Consider the following 8,648-nt stretch of genomic DNA (forward strand, 5'->3'; position numbering starts at 1 on the left):
TATTATGGCTGTGGCAAATGTCTGTGTATGAGGGAAGTTCAATTACTTCCTGAAAATCTAAAATAACTGTAAGAAAAACCTGCTTTGAATTTCTGATTACCCTCTTCCTACCAAAGATAATGTTGTATTGTTTCTTGAAAGATCTGGTATCTTGAACGAGATAATTATATTCCTCCTAACACTCAAGTAGAATTTTCCCTCTGTGAAATACAAGAGAGCTACCTATTTTAAAAAGATTTAAGTTCAAATTTAATCACTTTGTCTCTGAACTTCAAGTGAAATTTAATTATCATCATCTTGACATACATTGACTAATATACAAACAGTGCCATTGAGAGCTGAAAAGTGAGAATGTGTGCTAAAGAAAATAAAGAGCTGAAGGGAGTTTGACAGAAGTTTGGAAGTTTCAAGAATGCAATCTGCTTCAGCAAGTTCAAGTTCTTTTCTTCCTGAAAATGCAATTGGTATTAAAATACAATATCACTTGGCAGTGGAAATATGAATATTTAACAGTATCAAGTTGATGTAGTTTAAATGTTCCTGGGCCTAAGTTTAACAGAATTTTGTAAGAAAGATTTGCTCTCATGAAATGAAAAGAGGTGTTTGAGATAAAGTAGAATGTTCTCGAGAATTTTTACCACCCACTAAAGCTTAAAGAAGGCTGTTTTTATCATAGAGTTGAGTTTGGTCATTAGAAAACCAACATAAACTTTGCTCTGAACAAACAAACAGTCCAGGTAAGGAGAAAATTTTTCTAAGTAAAATTAATGCTTATTAATGCTTTCATATTTGTTGTATTAGTCAAGTTTCTCCAGAGACAGTCAATAGGATGTGAATACATATATATATATATATATATATATATGTATATATATATATATATATATATATATATATATATATATATGTTTTTTTTCTTCTAAATTGTAAATTCTATTCACCATCTTGTCTCTGAAGATTCTCTGACTTCCAGACATTATGATCTACAATTTTATGGACCTTTTCTCCATGGTATCCCCAGTTTCTAGCAGAGTTCTTGATCCTTACTAAGTACACATTAATTATCTGTATATATTGAACATATAAATTAATGAATTTCTGCTTGTGGCAATAGAGGTCTAGATATCCTTACTGAACCTCCCACTGAATACACTTAAAAACGCTAAACAAAATATTTTAAAATGTCTTTTAAAATGCATTGATGAGCTAGCTAGAAAGTAAAGCCCAAAACTAAGAGAAAGATGGAAACTATAGAGATAAACTAATGTAAGCTGCACACTGAAACCGAATTTTGCCTCTTTCCTCAAGGACTTTTACTGAACCTGGGAAATTTAATCTTTGGATTTCATGGTATATTGATGCATGGGAATCAAAAGGCAGGGCTTCCTCTGAGAATTCATAACCGCAAGTTGACACTCACATGGGTTCGCATCTCAAATTTGTATTGGGAAATCTCAAGTTTATCATTGTTTCAGAGAGGGTCTACTTACAAGAAAGAGTAGTAAAAAGTTGACAATATGTGTCCTAAACCACTCCAAATCCTAAGGGGTTTTATCATCTAATGTTCAGATCTTGCTTTTTGATGTATCTCGAGAACTAAACACCTTCATGTTTACTTCTCTTTCTAAATCCATTAAGTAAAGAAAATAGCAAATAGATGAAATGACAACAGCACATTGCATTGTGGGACATACAATATCCATAAATTATGCACTTTTTATGGCCAGAGTCAGGAAGAGCCAGGCATCAGCACATCCTGAAGATGTTGCTTTTCAGGAACCCCATCAAACTGACACAGCAAAGGTCCTGGTCTTGCCTCAATCCAGGAGAGCTGTTTCCCAAGAATACCTATTAGTCACTGGGATTTGGGTTAGGACTTATTTATATCCATTTGCCCACCAGCTGAGGATATGAGCCAATGACAGTCATACACTGTATTGGGTAAATAAGAAAAACAGCAGGGCACAATGATAAAAAGTTACAGTGAAAGGGAAAAAAATCTATCAACCTTCTTTTATTAAAAAGTTATGTTTCAGTTTTTGAAAATGAAAGAAGTTCTGGAGATAAATGATGGTGATGGTTGTACAACAATATGAGTATATTCAATGACACTCAACTTAAAAATGGTAAAATTTATGTCATGTATATTTATCATAATATTAAAAAGTTATCTGGATGATTTTCGCATGTTTAATCCTTTGTTATTGTAATATATCAATTATTTAATTAGTCATTTGTTTAACCTATCTACAATTAATATAAAATAGACCCAGGGGATCAATTAAAAGCAGTTTTTCTTAAAGCTGACACTTGATCCATTTGATACCTTAATATAGAAAAAGGATTATCATAAAACTCTAAGAAATACTTTGACTTTTGGGGAAGAAAAGGATTGAGTCTCTTCTGAGGTGAAATGCAAACAAACAAACAAACAAAACAAAATCGTGCACATGAAAGAGTTAAATATAAAAATATGAACTATTTTTTAAGATTTTTATTAAATTATAGCTAACATACAATATATTAGTTTCCGGTACACGTCATAGCTATTCAATATTTATATACCTAAAGAAGCGATCACCATGGTAAGTCCAGCAACAATTTGACACCATACCACTCTATCACAATATTATTGACTATATTCCCTATGCTGTACATCTCCAAGACTTATTTGTTTTATACCTAGAGCTATGAACCTCTTACCCTCTGTATTTCCCCCCCTTTTTTATATTTTCAATTACAGTTGACATTCAATATTATTTTATATTAATTTCAGATGTACAGCATAGTGGTTAGACATTTATATAATTTAAGAAGTGATCCCTCTGAATAGTCTAGTACCCACCTGGCACTATACATAGTTATTACAATGTTATTGATTATATTCCCTGTGCTTTACGTTACATCACATTGACTATTTTGTAACTTCCAATTGGTATTTCTCAATCCCTTCAGCTTTTTCACCCTGCCCCCAAAACCCTCCTACTTATCACCCTGATAGATCTAGTACCCATCTGACACCATATGTAGTTATTACAATATGATTGACTATATTCCTTATTCTATGCCTTACATTGTCATAACTATTGTGCATCAAACAATTTGTACTTTTTAATCCCTTCCTCTTTTTCACCCATCTCCAACCCTCCTCCCATCTGGCAACCATCAAAATGTTCTCTGTGTGTATGAATTTGTTTCAGTTTCATTTGTTTGCCTTAATTTTTTTCTTTAGATTCCATTTATAAGTGAAATCATATGATATTTGTCTTGATCTGTCTGACTTATTACACTCAGCACAATACCGTCTAGGACCATCCACATTGTCACAGATTGCAAGATTTCATTATTTTTAATGGATGAGTATTTACCACCTCTTCTTTATCCATTCATCCATTCAGGGACACCCAGGTTGCCTATATCTTGGCTATTGTAAATAATGCTGCAGTGAATGTATGAATGAACATGTCCTCTCAAAGTAGCATTTTGGGTTCTTTGGATAACTACCTAGAAGTGGGATTACTAGGTCCTTATATGTCTCTTGTTATAGTCTTTATTTTAAAGTCTATCTTGTCTCGTATAAGTATTTCTACCCAGCTTTTTTTTTAATTTGCATTTTCATTAAATATCTTTTTCCATCCCTTTATTTTCCATTTTTGTGTATCTTTCAATTTGAAGTAAGTCTCTTGTAGGCAGCATATGTGTGGGTCTTATTCTCATCCATGTAGCCACCCTATGTCTTTTGATTGGAGCATTTAATCCATTTACATTTAAAGTAATTGTTGATAGATATGTATTTATTGCCATTTTATTATTCATAATTTTGATCTTTTTTCTTTTCATCTTAAAGAAGTCCTTCTAACATTCCTGGTAATACTGTTATCATGGTGATGAACTCGTTGAGCTTTTTCTTGTCTGGGCTCTTTATCTGTCCTTTGATTCTACATGATAGCTTTGCTGGGTAGAGAAAAATCTTGGTTGTAGTCCCTGCTTTTCATCATTACTTTGAATATTTTATGTCAATCCCTTCTGGCCTGTAACGTTTCTGTTGAAAATCAGCTAGCAATTTTATGGCAGCTCCCTTGTGGATAACTGCTTTTCTCTTGTTGCTTTTAAGATTCTCTCTTTGTCTTTTAACTTTGGCCTTTTAATGATGATGTGTCTTGGTGTGGACCTCTTAGAGTTCATCTTGTTTGGGACTCTCTGTACTTCCTGGGCTTGAATATCCATTTCTTTCATGAAGTTAGGGAAGTTTTGGGTCATTATTCTTCAAATAGGTTTTACATTCCTTGCTCGCTCTCTTCTCCTTCTGGTGTCCCTACGATGTGAATGTTGGTACTCTTGATATTGTCCTAGAGGCCCCATAAATTGTCCTCATTTTCTTGGGATTCTTTTTTCTTTATGCTGTTCTAGTTGGGTGCTTTCTGCTACCTTATTTTCTAAATCGCCAATTCGATCTTCTGCTTCTTCTAATCTACTGTTGATTCCCTGTAATATATTCTTCATGTTAGTTATTGTAGTCTTTATTTCTGACTGGTACTTTTTTATGTTTTCCATCTCCATTTTTGTTTCCTAGCTCTTTGTTGACGTTCTCCCTGAGCTCACTGAGCATCCTTATAAACAGTGTTTTGAATTCTGCATGTGGTAAATTGTTTGTTTCCATTTTGTTTATTCCTTTTTCTGTTTTTTTGTTCTGTATATTTGATTTGGGAAATGTTTCTTTGTCTCCCCAGTTTGGCTGCCTCCCTGTATTTGTTTCTATATATTAGGTAGGGCTGCTATGTTTCACAGTCTAATAGAGTGGCCGTATATAGTAGGTGTCCTGTTGGGCCCAGTGGCCCAGTCTCCCGGGTCACCAGAGCCAGGTGCTCAACACCTGTCCCTTGTGTGGGTTGTGTGTGCCCGCCTGTTATAGTTGAGCCTTGGTTGCTGTTTTCACATCAGTGAGAGGGATTGACTCTCAGGCTCATTGGTTGTGAGGATTGGCCATTACTATAGTGAAGGAGCTGTTGTGGAGGGGCTGACCCTCTGGAGCAGGATTCACTTTAACAGGGCTCTGGTGCCTGCCTAATCTGCCTTTGGATGTGTCATCCTTGGAGGTGGCCATGTGATGCTCCACCTTCATTAGAAGTTGACCACTGGGAATGCCAGCCCCAGGGCCACCTGGAAGGGGACCTGCTACGTGTCAAGTTTAGCCACAGCCCGTGCCCTGACCAGGACCACCTGGCATGAGTCACAAAGCAATCCACATATGTCCACCACACTCACTGGGTTTGGAGGTACCTTGAGAGGTCAAGCCTCAAACCTAGGCTGGCTGTCACTAGAGCCAGGCTTAGGGCTGCTCTGCCAGAGGTATAGGACACATACTAAAGCCAGATACTGGCTACAGTTTCGAGGTGGTTTCTTCTGTATGCTGGCTTCAGTCTTGAGGTAGCATCTTCTGTATAAAAATAGGAATTTTTAAAGTTAAAAATATGATAAAGAGGTTTTTATATAGAAAGATTTTATAATCATAAGAACAATGAAGGAAAAGAATATAAATATGATTAGATCATGTGAAACCATAAAACTGTTCATAGAAATAATAAAAAAAGAATGAAACAATCACAATTTAGTAAAAATATTAAAATATATTCAAATTTACTAGTATCTCAAGTTTATTAGTATCATACAGATAAAACTTATTACCAATGTGATCTGGTTAGTTAGTAAAATAGGCAGTTCCAACATCATAGCAAAATATCTAACTGATGAACCTGATTTAGTAGTCTTACTAAATTAATCTGTAGTGAAACCAGAGTTCTTTGTACTGTTTTGGCCTTCACATATTTATGTGGGAAATTTCTGGGCAAGTCAGCGAAGAGGCACAGAGATAATTAGATTTCAGGAAACCGAAAGAAGCTGATATTTACTTAATCTAAGAAAAAGCAGATCTTAAAACAGTTATAGAATCATTATTATATCAAAGGATACTAATTGGTTTCATTTCTACAGAAGAAAAACAGGAAGACTTTCTTGGAGGATAATTCATATGACAGTGAAGGTATTTTAGATATTCTGAGACACACATTTTGCAGTGGGTTATGAAAGATGGTTCGAAAACCTTTTTGGATGATGTTTAAAAACAGAAGAGATTTTCTTCTATCGCAGGTGTTTCTGTGTTAGGTTAGAAGCTGTGCTAAAAACCTTCTCAGGGTCCCCGTTGGAGTTGTAATGCTAAATCCAGACTTTATGCAATATAGCTTTTAAAAATCATGTTTTAAACAGATCTCACTGCTCAATAAAACCAGGTTTCATGCTCTGGGCTAAATATTCCTCTAACATTGTTATGGAGTCCACTTACACATGGTACTTGATTCGTTACAAGATCGAGCGAATGGAACAACTTATTCACTCCACCAAAAGAACTCTCTTGGGGTCTGGGAAAATTAGGTGTTCTCTCAGGGTTTATGTGAAGTGGATTGGATGAGACAACAATGTGGAAATGCCTAAGCCAGAGCCTGATCATAGGAGGCACCTCAGCAAATAAGACTTGAAACACTAGCCGAAAATGTAGTTGAAAATTAGGAGAAAGAAAAAAACCATGTATATATGCATTTAATATATATTCATATATCCAATATATATTCAAATATTCAAATAGTCAAAGCTTGGCTTACATTAGTACTACAAGTAATAATAATCATAATATTAATACAGATCATGCTTCCTATGTGCCAGACATTTATTTAGTCTTTCCAGTAACTCTCTGAAGGAGGTATTATTATTATTTCTTTCAAGATGAAGAAACTAAGGCACAGAATGGTTAAGAGAAATATAGAGATGTGAAGGGACTGGGGACAACCGGGTTGGAAAAGAGCCTGAGGACAGATGGCAAGATGGTTAAGGCACTGCAATAAAAGTTTGTGTTTTATTCTAGGTAGGCCTTTGTGAGTTTCTGAGACTAGGAATGACTATGGTAGGCTTATAGCTTTGTGCATAGTTCTTGTTCCAGTGATGAATACGTCCTGGAGGTAAGAATATTAGTCTTCAGAAATTAAAGTGGTTTGGATATTAGGTAAGAGAGAGATGAGTGGGAATATAAAGGCAGGCTTATTTGAGAGATTATGGAGGAAGGATTTACAGGATTTAATTGCGGGAGAGGTAGAAGGAAGTTGAGGGTATTTCTCTTTATTAATTTAATTTTTAAAAAGTGAGGTTGCATTTCATGAAAAACATCTGCAGATAGTTGGCCATAATTTCTGAAATGTATTAATTATCCAGGTCTTTAACTTTCATAAGTTTTTAATGTGTTTATTCAGATTTTAAAGATCCTGCCCAAAACCCAGATCCCTTAATACATGAAAAACAAAGCTGAGCATATGTTTGAATTTGTAACTAAATAGCAAATAGATTCAAATCAACCTGGGAAGTTAATGAAATAGATTAGGTCAATAAATGTTTCTTGAATGAATAGGTCAAACAGTAAGCTGACCATTTCTCCCAAATCACTATGGTAAATTTCTCTAAAGTTGAGGACTTCTTGGGAACTTTTTTTGAATCTAATCAAAAGTTCAAATGACAAAAACGCTAGCTGCGAAAACGCTAGTCACTGGGTTTAGATGCTCATTACTCCCAAGAAAGTAGAGGAAGAGAAGAAATTTGAGCACCAGTACTTCCCACTGTACATGTAAGGAAATAGCACCACACATCTTGGGAGCGTGAGCAAAGCAGTGAGACTCTTGTGCCTCCTTTCAGTCATTCTAGTTATTCTTGGCATCCCGATCCCTCCACGCGTTCTTCTCTCCCCTCCTCTACTAATCTTCTTACCACTCAATTCAATTTTCCACCCTTCATTCAGTTCCTGCTCTCCTTCATTCTGGAGACACCTCAATTTTCTTCTAATTGCACGCCTGTGTGCCTTCCCTTCCCTGTGTCTAGAGTGTTTCCCCTGCCTGGATTTGCCAAATACCTTCCCTTACAGCCTTCAAAGATCTCTTTCATTTTCCCTTCCTCCCCGAGGCCCATCACAACTAAGTGTGTGTGATATTGAATCTCTCCTTTATTCTAAAGTGCTACTTGCTCACTCCACAAAAACCACAACTTCTAAACTCAAGACATAATGTAATACTTATTTAGAATAGGCTTGCTTTTGCTCTAAAATCACTCAGGTTGGATAATTCTATTTTGACCACATTAATATAGTGTGGTCTGAAATGCAGGCAGGTAGGCAACAGGAATTGATTCTGTTTCAACTCACTTAGAAAAGCATAAGCATAGAGAAATGGGACTAAATTCACTATTAGTAAGTCCTGCGGTGGGGCCCGTTTTGTAACACTGATACTAGAAGTCAGACTAAGGCTGTGTGCAGAATGGCCATATTCTGGCAATATATATTTATGTTTCATAGTGTAAGGTTTGAACCTTGAGGTCAGAGATTGGAGGCAAGAAACTGGAAAAAAACAAAGATGGAAACTGCACATGTCTTATGAAACTCCACCTAGTAAGTCTGCTCCTCATCCCAATGAGACTGTGTTGGCTCTCCCTACTCCCTGGTTAGGCTGCTGTCATGATTTCTTCTCATACACTCTTCTCTCTGCTTCATTAGCTAATCAGAGAGCAGGAGCCGTTCCACCAGCATGCACTGTTTCTTCTAACTCTGCAAGTAAAGC

This window comes from Rhinolophus sinicus, chromosome 14, assembly GCF_057876585.1.
Source record: "Rhinolophus sinicus isolate RSI-liver-muscle chromosome 14, RSI-T2T, whole genome shotgun sequence".
Classification (NCBI taxonomy): domain Eukaryota; kingdom Metazoa; phylum Chordata; class Mammalia; order Chiroptera; family Rhinolophidae; genus Rhinolophus; species Rhinolophus sinicus.